Genomic DNA, 18491 nt, shown 5'->3' with positions numbered 1-18491 from the left:
GATGCTATATGTATAGATCTATACGGGGCAGACGCTATTACATCCCAATTGTTATTCTTAGTCCGAGCTGTACAGGTCCGTGGATGCCACTACTTCACTACACTGTGCATGACCGGGAAGGTCATGGGGTCTGCTATTACACACACTATTGGTAACATACAAGAAATACACTATAACCGCACTAAATTACTAAACTAAATGTTAAGTTAATATCCCGAATTAACCAAGCATCTAACACTAAAGGAAGTTGGTACCACTATTATTGACTTCAGGCATAACTCACTATATTGCATTACTTATTGGAGAGTCACTATTATACTTTTACGATAAATGGTTTTCAAAGATAAAAATTACATGTTTCTTAAAGGTTTTCACTTACAATGCATTTTTGGAAAATATAGGATTTTCTAGTTTTACTACTACTTATGACTGTAAATTTCAGCTTTTCATACTATCGGTTCTAATGCTTTTTATACGAAAACTCACACTAAACTCTTATGAACTCACCAGCTTTATGCTGATATTCGTTTTCAAAATAACTTGTATCCTCAGGTCAAAGATAGACAGGTATAGGTGCAGCATTTTTGTCACACCCCAAAACCGGAACGGCGGAAACGTTCTGGGGTGGATGACGTCATGTCAAGTATCAAAACACATGCATTATAGTAATCAAAGTACAACAAAACATTGCATTAATGGTAATAGTTTTACAAGGTTACATTACAACAATTTAAAGTAATACAAGTAATAGAATAAATACAGCATGGTACAAAGCTATCTTCATCAACAACTTCGGGGATGTACCTGTCTAATGCTAACCTAAGAATACAAGTTATTTGAAAAGCGAGTATCAGCATTTTTACAAATGCTGGTGAGTTCATAAGCATTTAGTGACATTTCATTCAAATAACTTAATAAAGTGATAGTTTAAGAGATTTCAGTGTATTAGAGTTCCTTCCAGAAAATCCTATATTTTCATTAATAAAAGCAGCCTTCTACCAAGACTGGTCAGTGTAATGTGGTAAGAAGAAGTTTCCCTTAATTGCTAATAATATCAAAATACTGAATTTGATTATTAAAGAAAGCAGAGGCATCAGGGAATAACATATGCCTCATTAGTGAGGACTGCTGACTAAGGCAAAAGAGTCATAGACTCCAGGAAAGTATCGAACTAATGACACGCCTGGTTTAGTCTAAAAAATGGAGAAACAGACCCCCGAAGGTACCAAATGAAAGATACAACTGGTAAGGTCTAAAACGGTGAACGCAGACCGAAGACGATACCAAATGGAAGGTACATCTTGCAAGGTCAAACAGTGATAACAGACCCCAGACGGTATCAAATGAAAGATACATCTTGTAAGGTCAAACAGAGATAACAGACCCCAGACGGTATCAAATGAAGATACATCTTGTAAGGTCAAACAGAGATAACAGACCCCAGACGGTATCAAATGAAGATAAATCTAGCAAGGTCAAAACAGAGATAACAGACCCCAGACGGTATCAAATGAAGATACATCTAGCAAGGTCAAAACAGTGTGACTCTGAAAAAGGTGACATCAGCATACAGTGTAAATCGCTGACGAAATACTGTTACCTTAAAGCCATGAATTATAAGGCAACCCAGTATACTCGTAACCATACTGACTAGAGTACTAGACGCCCTACAAGCATCTATATAATGTGACATTTGTCACCCCTTGGCTTGGTAGGCCGTGGACTGTAGCTAGCAGTCAGGGTGCGGGGTTGTCAATCCCGTATAGGCCTATACACACAATGTCCGCTCTCCCTACAGGAGACTCTGGTTACCAACTAGACGACGGAGAAGGCCGTGTCCCGAAGATGCATCCCAAATAGAGGATAGTGTGTTACTACGAGGGAGTGAGTTTCTAATGTAAGTGTAGACTAGAGGTAGAGACTCTTAATAGACTGAAGAAAACTCATACGTCTATGCTCATATACGTAATAGATAACTAATGAATCGAACGACCTTCAGATGGACATCCGATCCCACCAGACAACATCTCAATGAAGAAAAGGAAATAGGGCGGACAAGCCTTCCTAAGTCCTTCAATCATTATTTATATACATCTATACAAGCATAAACATACATCTAACTACGCTTGAGTGTGTATCATACGGTGAAGTATAAGTGTACAGTGGAACATCTGAGTCATGAAGTATAAGTGTACAGTGAAACATCTGAGTCGTGAAGTATACGTGTACAGTGTGGGATAATCGAACCATGAAGTATAAGCGTACCAATTATAAGTGTATCACGAAGCAGAGACGACAATAAGTGATGTAAGAACGTCTATCAAGTATAAGTGGAGTAAAGTCGTTATCCAGTATACGTGAAGGAGAAATCGTATCACTAAGTAAGAGCGTGAATAAGTATAAGCGTCATCAAGTATAAGCGACTATAGGTATAAGTGAAAGTGTTACCGAGTCAGAGTATAAAATAAGTATAAGTGAAGCAGCAGTGTTTAACAAGTAAAAGTATACGTCAAAAAAGGAAATCTTTAATGAAAAGCCTTTATGTACAGAGAAAATCACAAATTTTATTCCTTTGTAAAATACGTTTAAAACCTTAGAGGGTCTTTCATAAACCAATTTAGGATGAATTTGAATAAATCAGTATAAGTAAAAGTTATGAAACAGGTAAAAGTCATGTTAGTGTCCCACTCGGTAAAACAGTGTAAAAGTGGTAAAATCTTGTGCATGCGGGTTATCAATCATATGCGATTGACATGATAACTGGCATGTTTAACTTGTATTCCCCCCCTATAAAACATTTAAAAGCATTTAAAAGGTTCATTCAGGGGTATGAACTCACCTGGTGTAAGTAGGTCCGACGAAAGTGCCGATTGGGCGTTCAGGGTCACGCAAGGACTTGAACACACACAAGGACTATTTGGAAGCGTTTGGTTGCGGTTTCGGGGCGAAAACGGGTCTAGAGAGAATAGAGAGAGAGAGAGAGTGTGTAAAAAGTCTCCAATAGACTCCACTCACCCTTATATAGGGTTTTGAGTTGGGACACAGTGGAAGTCTACCCGATACTGCCGTTAAACGGGGCTTTTGGTCGCACCCGATTTAGTGGTCGTAAAAATAAAACTTGACATTTTCCAAATGAATGAAAATGTGTGTCCTGTGTTTTATTTCCTTTTTCACGACTTAACGACATGTAAACATGCACAATTGAAATGTTTATTAAATTTGACGGTTTCTTATTAACAGAACTTTTGAACAGTGGAAAATTTCGTTAACGGTAACGGAGAAATGTAACGGGACAACTTGGGTTGTCACATCATCCCCCCGTTATAGGGAATTTCGTCCCGAAATTCAGATCTAGGCAAGGAAGTAGGTATGAATGGCCAAGTAGAGGTAAGAGAGTACTTCCTATGTGGTTGTCCTTGCATCCCCAAGTGATCTCTGGTCCGTGTTTGTCATTTCAACAGAATCTCGCGTACGGGATGCGGATTCCTTCTCGTGTAGCTAGTGGGTTCCAACTGGTGTATCTAAAAGGTTAGGGTTCTCGATGGATTCTATCAACATGAGTGAGGTACGAAGAGTGTTGTCGGGAATTCACGTATCAAGTCTAAGAAGTGAATCGATCGAATGTGAACCTTGTGGTATATCTGAAAGTAGTAGCGGCCTGAAAAGGGGTCGGACCATGTCTCCATGAGGATTCTCGGATGGTCCTAAGCTCTCGGAAAGGATTAGAGCTTTTCAGTACTAAGAACATAGTGTACTTCTATGGCAAGATCAACACTGGCGTGATCGCCATTACAAAGTTCCTAACGTTCTCGCTTGTACTGGATGTGTAGTCCTTCAGGTTAGTCCTTAGGAAGCTCAGGTGGTCTTTGGTTTCGTGTTTTCTTTCAACTGGCTGATAGAGGCTTTCTAGATCGTCGAGTGGGTTGCGTGACTATGGTTATCGGTTTGCTATAGAGAGTGTCTATCTCGCGCTTGTGCAAAATGAACCTGCACTAACGAAGCTTGAGATACGGAAACCCTGAGGATCGAGGAGTTAGGGTTTCACTAGATGAACGTTGGACTATCTCGGGAGGAGGTTCTACTATCTCTGTGTGAGATAGTATTCGTGGAACACCTAACAGTCCAATGAATCTCCAAGATCGTGGTTTATTCTAGCGTGGAAAGTGCATGCTCTTGCATAACCCTTCGACTAACACCAGGGCTGGTGTCAAGTCTATAATCTCTTCGGGATCAGGGTCACGAGGCTTAACGCAACTACGTTCGCACCTTACCAAGTATTCTTGGCTGCGAAGGTTATCCTGTGGTTCTCGGCATTCTAGTGTCCTCTTCGGAGAATGTATTCCATCGTCTACAGGGCAACGACGATTTCCTCCATGCAATAGGGTAGAGGATGATAGGCACCACTTGTCTATAACGAGGTGGACGAAGTGCCGGAGTAGTGCGGGCATATACTGCAACTACTCATCCGGAGATTCTGGGTTTTCTCGGTCTAGGTTAAATCTAGTGGGTATAGAGTCTTCTCACTCAGACCTTTTAAGAGTTCAACTCGTAGTGATTTTCTTGACTTCGGCTCCTATGTTATGGAATATGGTAAAGGGGTTTTGCTAAGAGGTCCATGGTAGAGCTCATACTAAGCCTAACCGCAAATACCGTGTGTATGCGAGCAGTATACAGTTGAGGTCGGCGGGACGTTCAGCTGTGCGACTCCACCCCAAACCCACAACCCAACGAGGAACAGGGAATAGGGAGGAAACACACACCTTTAATCTTTTTGATCTCAATTATATGCCGCCCTTATGCATATACCTGATTATAGCGGTCAGTCTCATGAGTTCTATTCTCTAGGTTCACGAACCTAATGTGCGAGGTGCGAAGGGTCTCTCGGAGAATTTATACGGAGTATGCTTCGGTCGGATGTCGTCTTCTAGAGTATCTTGTAGTGTGTTTCACTTTGGTGTTCATCTGACTACGAGGGGTCGGTCAACAGTGTATGGTATCTTCCCTTGGGTGCTTCGGAAGGTTTGAGATAAGAGGGACGATTGACGGATCGTATTAAGTTGGTTTATTTGAGTTAGGTTCAGGTTCGGAAGAACCTTTATTTGCCGATATGGCTATGGAGAAAGTTCTTTTTACACAGCACTTAAAGATTTACACACGGTTTCACGAAATCAAACCATGATCAATAGAGTCGTCGAAGTTGGCACACTTCGACATGATATAAAGTGAAGATCGATAGAGTCATGTGCCGAACAGGCACACAAGTCCGAGGTGTCTCGGGTTTCATCCTACGTATCACTACCACGGATACTTGGACCGATAGATTCGACGCGGAACTATAGAGAGTTCTAAGTGTTTCCGAATAGAGTATCTTTTCATGAACGGATGCTCACAAGGCGTTTCTATAATCGCCTCACATATACTAGTCATGTACATTTAAGGTGGGGAGGACTGTTGACTGAGCGACCCCACCCTAAATCCACAACCAAACAAGGAACAGGAGATGAGGCGGCATTCGCTCACTCTAGGTCTGTCCATCTTAAATATACATGGCCGTAACGTATATGTTTAGCCACTATAGTTTGACCTAATGAATTTTAAATTTTTATAACAGTGCTACGACTTTCGCCTTACTGGAAAGAATTTGCATTTGAATTAGTCTTTTATTGTTCTTAGCTTAGTTATCTGAGATCGAGAGTCGTACCAAAATCTAATGAGTTCATTGCCGCCTCTCCCTAAGCAGTAGTGTCAGGTTCCTTCTGTGTCTTTGTCTTTCCATTCGGTTGGGCAATCCTTCTTGAAGTGTCCAAACTCGCCACATAGGCGGCAAACCTGTGTGGCCGCCGCATTGGCGATTAATGCAATACGTTCCACCGGAGTTCTGCATACACGAGCAGTATGCCCCTTCATGTGGCACCTAGCACAATAGAGTTCTCGGCAGGCACCATGATGATGGTAGCTGCACCTGCTGCAGTGGGGAAGGTCTCCCAGATACGGTCTTCTTGGAGTCGGGAGGGAGGGTTTGATAGTGGTACAGACTGCCTCAGCTCGTTGTCCATCGGAAAGTCCTTGAGCTGAGGTACTTCCCTCCTATATCTTGAGTTTCCTCTTTAGTGGGTTCAGTTGGGGTTCTCGGGTGGCTGAGTATGGAAGTGTGGATTGATGTTGTCCGTCTTCAGAATTGGAATTTCCAACGGGCACCTTGCTAACATTGGCGTTGTTAGCATTCAGGTGAGCCATGATAGCTGCTACGGCTGCTGAAACTGCAGCTTGGAACGTAGCTTCATCAAATAGGAGAGTAGGTTTCTTTCTTGTGGATTGGTTACGCTTCTTCGGTGGCATGGTTTTTCCTACACGGAAAGGAATACAAGGTAATGAGAGACGATGGTTAACCCTGGACATTTCCATCCTGAACGTATTAGGCATAATATTTTTCTCGTGCCTCAAGTATTGGTTGTTTGAACGTCGACCTACATCCCTATGATGTAGTCCTGGAAATCAAAGTGGGTGTATGAATATCAGAAAAAAGGCCATATGATGCGAGTCGTTCCTACTAAGTTACCTTTATACTGAGAAAGGTTTCACTCTCCGGTCTGGAGAGATTTGAGAATAGTTCAGAACGAAGCTGCAGGAAGAGAGGCTCATGAGGGCTTATGGCTAAATAACCTCACAGAGGTGTGAGGATCCGCTCTAAGCGCATTACTGGCAACGGGAACAAGGCGATTTACCTAACACATAGCGTGAGCAGTGTAATCACTAACTCACTAAATTGTATTATTTTATGGGTGTATTAGCGTGAAGAACACGAGGAAAAGACTCTTCTCGGGGTTCCACATACTGGCTCCCTCGGTCTGCCTCGTATCCTTGACTGGAATCGGCGTTGGTTTCCTTCGGGTAGTTTCCTAGGGTTCTCTTCTCGTATGGACATATTGAATTTCTACTCTCCTTCCTTCTGACTCCGATTATGGGTGTCATCACTTCATGATGGATAACCGGGAATCTCCGAAGTTTAGGCGAATTTCCCACCGAAGTCCCTAAAAGAATATGGGCACTTGGTGCTTTCAATAGTCTCGACCCAGTTCATTTATTTCCGAACAGGAAATCTTCTAAATGAACCTCTTCGGGGTCGGAATCAACTCTTCTGTTATGCACTGAAGTGGGTAGGGTTTTCTACAGGGTTCATGCGAGAATGGAAATGTCTAACGAATCCTAACAGATTATTAACATTTCGCTGGATGATCCACATCGAGTCCTGCTACGATTACACAGGGTATACAAATCATATATAACTTAGATCCAATAGGCCTTCGAATACGTGATACTACTCTAGAACCACATCCCAACGAGGAAAAGGAAACAGAGCGAAACCACACATTCTTAGCCTATGGGATCCTTATTATATATAACCTTGGAAGTATACCCTCTGTAGTTGTAGGTATGTCAATAATGATCTTTTAGTTCTCACACCAGGTTATCTATGTATTCTAAATACCCCTATGGTATTTTAATTCTTGTTTGTTTTCTCATCTTCTGAATGTCTTTCTGGGATTAGTGTGAATCTTTTAGCACTCTAAAATACTCCTATAGTATTTTAACTTTATGTTTGGCTCTAGCAAATCCTAGTTGGTAAGTTTCAGACCTGTTGCACACCACAATCACTCCTGAGCACACGTTCATCGCATCTCGAATAAAGGTAGTTGATCAGGTTACATTTATTCCAGCGTACGATTACATAACTGCCCAGATTTGTCTGTAGTGCTCAACATCCAAAGACTTTTATTCTTGTTCTTCTTGTGATACTTGTGTTCGAGTGCTTAGATTCCGGATGTTATTATACTTTGGTAAAATATGGTTATATTTTAAAGTATAATTCTTGGTCGGAGTGTTTTATCCCTTTTGTATTTATAGGCTGTATATCTTTTATGAATTGATATACTTAGCTCACTATAAACAATGCTCTGATACCAATCTGTCACACCCCAAAACCGGAACGGCGGAAACGTTCTGGGGTGCATGATGTCATGTCAAGTATCACAACACATGCATTATAGTAATCAAAGTACAACAAAACATTGCATTAATAGTAATAGTTTTACAAGGTTACATTACAACAATTTAAAGTAATACAAGTAATAGAATAAATACAGCATGGTACAAAGCTATCTTCATCAACAACTTCGGGGATGTACATGTCTAATGCTAACCTGAGAATACAAGTTATTTGAAAAGCGAGTATCAGCATTTTTACAAATGCTGGTGAGTTCATAAGCATTTAGTGACATTTCATTCAAATAACTTAATAAAGTGATAGTTTAAGAGATTTCAGTGTATTAGAGTTCCTTCCAGAAAATCCTATATTTTCTTTAATAAAAGCAGCCTTCTACCAAGACTGGTCAGTGTAATGTGGTAAGAAGAAGTTTCCCTTAATTGCTAATAATATCAAAATACTGAATTTGATTATTAAAGAAAGCAGAGGCATCAGGGAATAACATATGCCTCAGCAGTGAGGACTGCTGACTAAGGCAAAAGAGTCATAGACTCCAGGAAAGAATCGAACTAACGACACGCCTGGTTTAGTCTAACAAATGGAGAAACAGACCCCCGAAGGTACAACTGGTAAGGTCTAAAACAGTGAACGCAGACCGAAGACGATACCAAATGGAAGGTACATCTTGCAAGGTCAAACAGTGATAATAGACCCCAGACGGTATCAAATGAAAGATACATCTTGTAAGGTCAAACAGAGATAACAGACCCCAGACGGTATCAAATGAAGATACATCTTGTAAGGTCAAACAGAGATAACAGACCCCAGACGGTATCAAATGAAGATACATCTAGCAAGGTTAAAACAGAGATAACAGACCCCAGACGGTATCAAATGAAGATACATCTAGCAAGGTCAAAACAGTGTGACTCTGAAAAAGGTGACATCAGCATACAGTGTAAATCGCTGACGAAATACAGTTACCTTAAAGCCATGAATTTTAAGGCAACGCAGGATACTCGTAACCATACTGACTAGAGTACTAGACGCCTTACAAGCATCTATATAATGTGGACTGTAGCTAGCAGTCAGGGTGCGGGGTTGTCAATCCCGTATAGGCCTATACACACAATGTCCGCTCTCCCTATAGGAGACTCTGGTTACCAACTAGATGACGGAGAAGGCCGCGTCCCGAAGATGCATCCCAAATAGAGGATAGTGTGTTACTACGAGGGAGTGGGTTTCTAATGTAAGTGTAGACTAGAGGTAGAGCCTCTTAACAGACTGAAGAAAACTCGTATGTCTATGCTCGTATACGTAATAGATAACTAATGAATCGAACGACCTTCAGATGGACATCCGATCCCACCAGACCACATCTCAACGAAGAAAAGGAAATAGGGCGGACAAGCCTTCCTAAGTCCTTCAATCATTATTTATATACATCTATACAAGCATAAACATACATCTAACTACACTTGAGTGTGTATCATACGGTGAAGTATAAGTGTACAGTGGAACATCTGAGTCGTGAAGTATAAGTGTACAGTGGAACATCTGAGTTGTGAAGTATACGTGTACAGTGTGGGATAATCAAACCATGAAGTATAAGCGTACCAAGTATAAGTGTATCACGAAGCAGAGACGATAATAAGTGATGTAAGAACGTCTATCAAGTATAAGTGAATAAGTATAAGAGTCATCAAGTATAAGCGACTATAGGTATAAGTGAAAGTTTTACCAAGTCAGAGTATAAAATAAGTATAAGTGAAGCAGCAGTGTTTAACAAGTAAAAGTATACGTCAAAAAGGGAAATCTTTAATGAAAAGCCTTTATGTACAGAGAAAATCACAAATTTTATTCCTTTGTAAAATACGTTTAAAAGCTTAGAGGATCTTTCATAAACCAATTTAGGATGAATTTGAATAAATCAGTATAAGTAAAAGTTATGAAACAGGTAAAAGTCATTTTAGTGTCCCACTCGGTAAAACAGTGTAAAAGTGGTAAAATCTTGTGCATGCGGGTTATCAATCATATGCGATTGAGATGATAACTGGCATGTTTAACTTGTATTCCCCCCCTATAAAACATTTAAAAGCATTTAAAAGGTTCATTCAGGGGTATGAACTCACCTGGTGTAAGTAGGTCCGACGAAAGTGCCGATTGGGCGTTTAGGGTCACGCAAGGACTTGAACACACACAAGGACTATTTGGAAGCGTTTGGTTGCGGTTTCGGGGCGAAAACGGGTCTAGAGAGAGAGTATAGAGAGAGAGTGTGTAAAAAGTCTCCAATAGACTCCACTCACCCTTATATAGGGTTTTGAGTTGGGACACAGTGGAAGTCTACCCGATACTGCCGTTAAACGGGGCTTTTGGTCGCACCCGATTTAGTGGTCGTAATAATAAAACTTGACATTTTCCAAATGAATGAAAATGTGTGTCCTGTGTTTTATTTCCTTTTTCACGACTTAACGACATGTAAACATACACAATTGAAATGTTTATTAAATTTGACGGTTTCTTATTAACGAAACTTTTGAATAGTGGAAAATTCCGTTAACGGTAACGGAGAAATGTAACGGGACAACTTGGGTTGTCACAATTTTGGAGAAGGTGGAGCATACAAGATCCATCTCTTATTTTTGTATTACTTTTGGTGTTTGTTGAACATTACAAAACACACTTGTAATTAAACTCACTATGTAAATGAAATGGTTGTATGTTTCTTGTTTTACTATTATGCAATTGTGATGATACTGTACATGAGGTCCTGCACCCCGAAACGTATTCCGCCATTATCAGTTTTGGGGTGTGACAGATTGGTATCAGAGCATTGTTTATAGTGAATTAAGTATATCAACCTATAAAAGATATACGAAGTATAAACACTTTGGGACTAAGACACTCTGACCAAAAATATATACTGTTAAGTATCTAAAAGACTTAACTTAGCATATATATATATATATATATATATATATATACACACACACACACATCACTATAAAACACAAAAGTCAGTATCACGCTAGAACAACACAAAAGTATTAAGATTCTTGGATAGCACGATTGGGCTTAGAGACATATAGTCACATTTGGGGGGATGTAGCCTGATCAACTACGTTTTCCTGGAAGTGACTAGCATGTGCCTAAGTTTGGTTGTGGTGTTGCAACAAGTCTAAAAACTTACCAACACCACCACAATAACGTTACCATAAGAATACAATAGGAGTATTATGTATCTCTAAAACATATGTATGTGACAACTAGAAGGGTCATTACTGGTAGGACAATAATTGCTAAGTGGATACACCACGGTTACATGTGACTAGGGTGCTATAGACTCAGAATCTGTAGCCTTTGCTTCATTCCCTGTTCTTGTTTGATTGGGGGTCTGAAGTTAGGGTTGCTTATTCGAAGGACTATCTTGCTTTGGTTACATGTAATCGGTATGCACTACACAAGTATTGGGTCAACTAATAACGATTCATCCTATAAGTATCTTAGAATAGTATGTCAATTAACCTTTCCTTTCCCCTTTCTCGCGTAGATAGCATGGATGGCTTCCACCATCCCGGTGATCCGTACTATCCAAACCAGGACAATGGAGGATGGCTTAGCGAAGAGTCAGACGACAATCACCCAATCCCTCTGGATGAACACCGAGCAGAAGGCTTTTGGGATAACTCCGACTCTGAGCCAGAAGTTAATAACCTACCTCCCGGAGCTCCGAATCCCAACCCCCATCCAACATTTTGGGGTCCCACTCCTATGTGGGCCATATCCTTGCACCGATGGAGCGAGGAGCAGGGCCATCCCTTGCCTTACAATGGAGATCGAAGCTTCTACAACATAAACAAAGGAGGATCAGCGGACCGAGTTCTACCCATCATGGTCCGAAGGATCGCCAGGAATGTTGAACAGGGTCAAGCAGCCATTGGTCGAGTTGTAGAAGTGGATGCCAACTCGAATCTCAACACTGCCCGCATCCGCCAACTCGAAGAAGCTGTCGACAGGACAAGGAGGACCAACGAGGCTCTGCAGCATCAGCTAGCTGCATCTCGAGCCGAAGTTAGAGAACTCCGAGCACATCAAAGGATTCATGATCAACACCTTCAAGAAGTTATGAGTCAGCTAGCGGATCTGAGGGTTCGCCGAACAAGTAACTGTTGCCAGTAGAAGACGTCTAGTACACCACTCTTTTGTTTAAAGTACTAGCCTTTCCTCTCGATGTTCCGTAAATCTCTTGTCTGTAAAAATTCCTAGCTTAAAAGTACTCTAGTTAGACCTCTAAACTGCCAGCATTTTCCCTATGGTTTGACGTAAGTGTTGGATTAATGTCTAAGTCCATAACTATAATTGATAAAACCCGACCCGACCCGGCATGGTCCATTTGAGTTGCATGGCATCATGCACTTGGATAGACTAAAATGAGAGAAATAACACTTAACGTTTATTAATATATTATAAGTTCTAATATATTCATAAGGTTATTTAATTAGTATTGCTCAAGAATTAATTTGGAATTAATTAAGTGATCAAAAGGAGACTAATTAAATATATGGGTTGATTGTGTAAATCATTCATTCTTATATATGTGGGCTTCTGATCCAAGATTGCTTATGTTGGACTAAGTCCATGGGGTGACCCATGGATGCTCCATGGAGAATAAAATCCACGAAGCATAAGGAATGGGTAAAGTCACGAGTTACATGGTGTAACCCTAATAGCCACCATATAAAAGAATCCCATGGCTCAAGAAATCGTACACTATCGGTGAGGGTGAGGGCAAAACGATTTCATGAAGCATTCTAATTTCTCTCTAAGTTATTCCAAGTGCTTATGGTGTTGTATGAACCATTTGAGGTGTCACACTTGGGGCACTAGGCACTCAAGCTTCATGAAGACAAGCACCAACAAAAGGTATGTTATTCTAACTTGTGTTATTCAATGTTTTGTATGCTAGAATAGTACAATACCTTGGAATGTTGATATTTGCATGTATAATAGAGAAAACATAGATCCAAGGTATTTAGGGTTGCATGTACACTTAGGAGTGTTAGATTGATCAAAACCCAACAGTGGTATCAGAGTCAGGTTTGTTTTCTTGTTGTACTTGCTTAAACTGCTTAAAAAATCGACTTTTGGTGTTGTCTGCCCAGCAGACTCGCCGAGTACATGAAGGGACTCGACGAGTCCAAGGAAAAATGCATCCAACTCGCCGATTTTGTCCATGCACTCGACGAGTTGGACCCCCAGACAACATATTTTTGAGTTTAGGTGCTGGAATTGGTCTAGAATCATTACCTTTGACTGTTTTGGGCTTATAAAACTTGTTTTGAATGTGGTAACGATTATGTTAAACCAATTTCAATGCCATAATATAAGTTTCAAGTTTATATGTGTTCATGTTATTCTTGAAAATTGTTGATTATGAATGATCATGCTTATGAGTTTTGTTAGATCATAGGAATTGCGTGCAAATAGTTTGTTGATATAATTCATGATCTTGTTGAAAATTGTATGGTGTTCATAACTTGTCCTCAAGTTATGAATTTTCAAGAATTTTATGTTTCCTTGATTTATGAGTTAGTTTAGATTGATAATGAAAAATTATGGTTTAGTTGTTTTCAATCCATATTAGTCTAAAAGAAGTTCATAAAATATGTTTTTGTAACTTGTCATCAAGTTATGTGAAAAGTCATATTTATGAATATTAAAAACTCATAAAAGTTTTGTAGGTTACATAAAATATAAGAGTTTTTTCCATTAAATACTTTAATGACTACATAACTTGTCCTCAAGTTATGGATGTTGAAGAGACACTTCTTTAAAGTGTTTTTAAAGAATAAGGGGTTACATTAAAATGAAGAGTCTTCATTTTAATGAACCATTAAACTCATAAGTTATGATTTAAAGAGTCTTGAAATAGTTTCAAAACATTCCCTCAAGTTTTGGAATTTGAAAAGTTACTCCTCATGTATACTTTAATTCCAAATTGAACATTGAAATTTTAAAAAGTTTAAAATTCAACCCTTATACTATTATTATAATTTTAATTATATAGATATGTATAAGAGGAAGTCAATCTTACCGTTAGTAGGCCTCATTCACGAAGCCGGTCCATAAGGGGGTATAAGGTTACTGCCTATAAAATGACTGTTTAATGGATGTCCACTCTCACCCACCGCTTCCTTGACTGGTGGAGGGTCGTTAGCCGAACGGGTAGGAATGGACTATAATTCTCCCTTCATTAAAAGTATAATGAAAAATACTAAGTAACTAAACACTTATAAATTCCCAATCTTAGTTACTTAGGAAAATGTGAAAAGGTGCTAGCCCATAAAATTACACTTTGTACCTTACCAAGTCGTTAGTGGAGTGTGTATGGTTAACCGGCACACTAATATGGACTAGTAAGAGTGGCAAAGGGTAACTTGACTTTATTATAGATTGGTGGAGTGTGTGTGGTTAACCGACACATCGATTAGGTTATATTGTTAAGGGTAGCAAGTCAATTTGTATGGTTATTCACACCTTGTTTGTGATCCTCGGCATCCCAGTCACAAATTTGAAAGGGCACAATCGAGATTCAAACATGCCATTGAAAACTTCAATGTATCTCAAAAGATCTAGGAATTTCAAAACCAATAAAACCTAATAATAAAATATTTCATTTTCATGGTGGAAATTGGTAAATCGTCATTTGCCTACCTTTGACTATTTTATATCTTGGATTACGGCATCCCTTTTCCAGTTATAAATAGGTTATTGGGTCCTAGCCTTAATACTTCATATTGGGTGTTGTATTAAGGACTTTAAATCAACTAACTTGAATTTCTCCCATTATAGATATCTAGCTTAGACAGCTATGGTCTTCCCAAATCTTTAGGAACAAGCTTCCTAATGAAGATAATATCCCAAATGGCAATGAAGGTGAAAGATCAATCCGTTTGTTGGGCATTTGTGGGACCAGAAATCATACTTCACTTAATCCACCTCCTCCAATAAATCTCCCTATCCCACAAGTTTTAAGACTTGATAAGTTCTAAGTCACTCAATCCCTATTGGCAAACAAAGTTTATATGTGCTTAGATCTTGGGGATAAAGCCACATATTGACAAGTCGGGAGAGTCGGGTGTCGAAGTCTCGAGGTAGCTGGCTGCTGACTTGGTTCTTTAGTCACTCCCTGATGACAGGTCGCGACAAGACCCTTAATGATCTTACCTATTTGCTCGATGATGCTAAATCAGCAATGATTTGGAGCATTAGTAAAGCAAATTGGATTGGAAGATCTACTTTGTAAACCTATTTGGACATTGAAAATGGTGACATTGGAGGTCCAGGAAAACTTTCTCTTCCCAATGGAAAGGGATCGGCCATAGTCAACTCGGTTGACCAAATGGTAAAGGGAAAGGTTAAGTATGTGATAGTTCTATGTACGTTTCCAAAGAGTCCATATGATTCTGTTGCCAAAGGAAAGATTTTGGTTGCGAAGATGATAAATTTACCTGAAACATCTTAAGGATGGAAAAGTCAATAGGTTTGACTCTACTTCAGGTAAAGTCCATTATCTAACTCTATTAAGTTTCTATTATGAGAATCTTATTGCATAATGTGACGCGGTCACATGTTGATGTTTTAAGAATCAAAGAAAAAGTGAAGAAACTTAACGGAAGTATATGCTGATTCTGATCGCAAAGATGGATATCGATCGCATGGTTCGGTGATCAGAATTTTGAGCTGTTACTTAAAAGTTATGATATATTGCTTAGGAATAGATAACAACAAGTTTTCCATATGGATTGTAAGGATTAATTTTTCCGCAAAGTTTTAAAATAAAAGAAAAATGGATTTGATTTTATTTATTTTAACTATCCTTACAATGGCATTTGTGAAAAATTGTTGATTATATGTTTCCATTGATAAGCAATATAGGAAATGAATTTGATTCTTTCATTTGTGGTAGTGTTATAGTTTACCAAATAAGGAAAGATTCTCATCACCCAAGTTTCAGTTGGATAGAAACTTGGAATCATGCAACTTGTATTGTGTGATGAATGAGAATTTTCATCTTTGGTAAATTAAGACTAATTCCTTGTTCACATTCGCATGTGAGTCAAGTGAAGGACTAAAGGATTGGGTACACTTGGTTGTGTGCTGGTCAGGTCCACGACAAAGGTTGATAAGATTTACTAAAGTTTAGTAAATATGATTATCCTTACAAGTTTAAGTGTAATTCTGAAGCATTGGAAAAGTTTCAATGTATGGCAGAATGAAACACAAGAATCAAATAAGGCAGAAAGATAAAAGCTTCTCTAATCTGAAGAGATGGGAGAGTACTTGTGTATTTTGTGTTATGATTATCTTAGTGATTATGAAACCATGTCACAATTGATCCTCTGAGGACACCTTGGTTCATTTTGTTTGACTAAGGAGAGGAATCGTGAATTGATGAAATGGTTAGATCAAAAGATAAATTATACTTCGTTCCAAAATTAAATCTTAGAGTCATACTCCAAGATTAAGCCTTGATTGACATAATCTTAAGAAAGGTTTATAACACTTGTTAAATGTAGAGTAAAATATGTTCTTACTCTTGTACATTTGAAATTGGTAAGTTGTGATGTTTTGGATAAAACAAAGATCAACTAAGACCAATTGTGAGAAGTGTTTAACTTGATAAGAATCTACACTAACTCTTGAATATTCGTTTTTGTCTAGGAATGGTTCTTGACAAATAGAATCTTATATGTCAAGAGGTTAGTGGGAGCCTTAAAAGGATCTTAAGATAGATTCAAGAACTAATCAAGAGTTTTGTTAATCACTAGACCACAACTTGAGGTTTGTAACCTGCTTTGTTGACATATTCTGTGCCGAGTCCAGTTAAAGTTGGTTTTGCATTGGAGTTCTAAGAGTTCTCAACTGGTTGCATAACAACTTGGAAGCAATGGTAGGCCCTTGAGCTGCCAGGTGGCAAGAAATTAGATTGAGTTCAGTCCATATGAGTTTTGATTTGTCCTTATCCTTGTCTTGTGACTATGGTTTTGACAATTCACATGGATAAGAACACATACACCATTAAATCTAAGTGTCATAAGGTTTCTCTCCGATTCATGAAAATGATAGTGAGGAAACTCCTTCACTAAGTAGATTTAAGTGAATAGCAAGTGTGAAGTTTGCATTCACATGTCGTTAGTGGAGTGTGTGTGGTTAACCGGCACACTAACTAATGAGAATGGCAAAGGTTTAGACTCACATGTGAGCTATCTAAGGAAAGGTTTAGCCTCCAGGTGTATGATTTGATATAGTCTTATCAAGGTAATCTAGTATCAGAAATCTGACTGATTTCTAGGTACATGTCAAAGCTAGTGGGCGCATAAAAGTGTTATGCTAGTTAGATAATAATCATTATGCTAGTGGGAGCATGATGATTATGTTGAAAGTTAGCAATGTTAATTATAGAAAACAAAAAAAAGTTTCAACTCGCTTTGAAAAAGTTGTTTTACTATAATTAAGGGAGATAAATTTATACTTCATTTCAATTCTACAAGCTTAGATTGAGATTTTAATCAACTTTAGTCAAGAATATATATGAATGTTATGTTGAAATGGTTCAACATAAGGAATTTCTATATATGTTGCTTTCTCAAAATTCGATTATGATTATGACATCCCTCTTCATAGTTCGAATTATGAGAACATGGCAAATAAAAATATTATAGCGTGAATCGTATCCCATATGCTTCGGATATAGGATCGATTGCATGTGTTATAATATTCATCCATTATAAATTTTCCTAATGCTTAGGGCGTTAAGAAGGGAAAAGGGATTAGAACTGGATATGACTAAGATGATTAAGCAATTGTCGAGAACAATTTGGGGTTTTCCAAAGTTTGGTTACTCATGGACAATTGGAAGTATAGAGTAACGATCTTATTGACATATTTTGGAAAGAGGCAACTCTTGTTCAAAAGTGATGGTCAAGATGGGAATATGGAATTGTTTCCATAGGTGGAAGTTATTCTTTGAATCTATGCAAAGAAGGATGTTGAAAGGAATGTACTTTGAATTTGAGACTTCATCTCCATGGAATTGCTTTCCATTGGAATACTTTGTAATGTTTGTTGCCAAGTGTTTGTGACTTGTATGAATATCATTACAAGAGGATCATTGCATAGATTACGGTAAATGACAAGAACTTGGTATTCTTACATTTACAATAAGGATTTGGATTGTGAAATGAGAATCATAGATGTCATGTTCAATTGATATACATTTCACAAAGAGATGACCATATGTAAACATAGTGTGCATACTTGGAGTATGGCGTAGCTATTGTTTAGAGAAACATAGTATGCATGCTTGGAGCATGGCATCACTACTATTTTAATTCAAGTATTAAGTTGATTAATCGAAACATGAATAATGAGTGATCAATATGGTGCTTAGATAAAAGGTGTTTTATTTACGCTCAAAGTGTTGAGGCCATATAGGACTAGTATT

Source organism: Lactuca saligna, chromosome 2 (genome assembly GCF_052625555.1).
Source record: "Lactuca saligna cultivar CGN05327 chromosome 2, ASM5262555v1, whole genome shotgun sequence".
NCBI lineage: Eukaryota > Viridiplantae > Streptophyta > Magnoliopsida > Asterales > Asteraceae > Lactuca > Lactuca saligna.
The sequence above is the reverse complement of the archived record's forward strand: the minus strand, read 5'-3'. Positions refer to the sequence as shown.